Below are 1528 nucleotides of genomic sequence, written 5' to 3' on the forward strand. Positions count from 1 at the left end.
TTCCTTTCTCTTTATTTTCTCCTCTCCTCTCCTCTCCTCTCCTCTCCTCTCCTCTCTTCTCCTCTCCCTCTTACTCTCTTTCTCTCTAGCCTTCCCCCCTCTCCTTCTACCTTCTCTCTTTCCCCCTGCATTTCTATAATAAAGCTCTAAAACTATAGAGAGTCTCTGCTTATCAAGACTCACTGCGCTTGGAGGATGGGACAGGCTTTCTCCTAATGAGCCGTTTCTAATCTCCTATTAGAAGGCCTTCCTGTGCTCCAGTCAAGATCCGCTGCGCACACTCTCACAGGTGTTGGGAACCTCTCTTCCCTCATCCCTCTCTCCTATAACCCTGGAGGCTTTAGCAAAGTAGCTCTGGGGTTCCCAGGTAGGGCTGCCCCTTGGCCACCCCCTGAAGAGTGGGTCAGAGGCTTGAATGCCCACTCAGGGCTGAGTGGAAGGTGTATGGCAGTCCTCCCATGCCTGACTGACCAGAGAATAGGTGGAACTCTGGATGGGTGTGGGTCTCTCCTCCCCCCTCTTCCCCAGGGCCCCCTTTTTAGTTCCCAACAATAACCCACGTGACTCTGGGCTGACTCCCATGGGCTGACAAGTAAAGAACAGCAGTGTTTATTGCTTGTGGAAAACCAAGTTCTGTAGACTTCAGAGAATGCAGTTTGATGTGCTTGGTCTACTCAGGCTCAGAAACAAGGTGTCAGGATTCTGCGAGTCTCCCACATTTTACATTCATTGACAAGAGCTGGCCTGCTCTAGTCCTAACAACAGTGTTCAACCAAGTAAAGTCCTTTCCTTGCTGAGTTTACTTAGACTCCTGGGGAAGACCTCTCCTTCCTGGCAGCACTGAATGGGATGACAGATGATAGTGAGGAGGAGGAGGCAGAGGAATTTGTAGCACAGGAGAACCACAGACTTGTTCTGTTCTCCGAACATGAAATCAACCCCAGTCAAAACAGCAGCTCAAGCAGATTGTAGCGGAGGACGGTACCCATTAAATCTTCCCGGTTACAGCTTTTCCCTAGGGTTATCTGCCGCAGGAAGAATGCAGCGCCATCTTCTCGCTCTACTGTGAAAGTTATACTACAAAGTTATATTAATGCACAAATTCACAGAGAGAATGCACATGATTTTCAGAACCAAATTAATCCTTAATTTACTGTCATACAGCTACTTGAGCCAAAAGATCATATTGCATTTTAAACAATATAAACTCATGGTCTTTCTCAGTCTCCATTTACATAAGAAGGGTGACTTACTCTCAGCCAAATGGAGCAAATCAAATAAATCCTCCTGTCATTTCTCTCTTCCAACCAAAGACTTTGAATATTCTCAATCTCATTTTCCAGTCTTACAGATAATCTGTCATGGCCAAGATATTTTTTTAATTGAAAAATTTTTTTCACACTGTATATTTCAATCAAGTTTTCTTCTCACCTCTTTACCCACCTAACTTTCTCTCTCTCTCTCTCTCTCTCTCTCTCTCTCTCTCTCTCTCTCTCTCTCTCCCTCCCTCCCTCCCTCCATATGTAAG

Source organism: Mus caroli, chromosome 3 (genome assembly GCF_900094665.2).
Source record: "Mus caroli chromosome 3, CAROLI_EIJ_v1.1, whole genome shotgun sequence".
Lineage (NCBI taxonomy): Eukaryota > Metazoa > Chordata > Mammalia > Rodentia > Muridae > Mus > Mus caroli.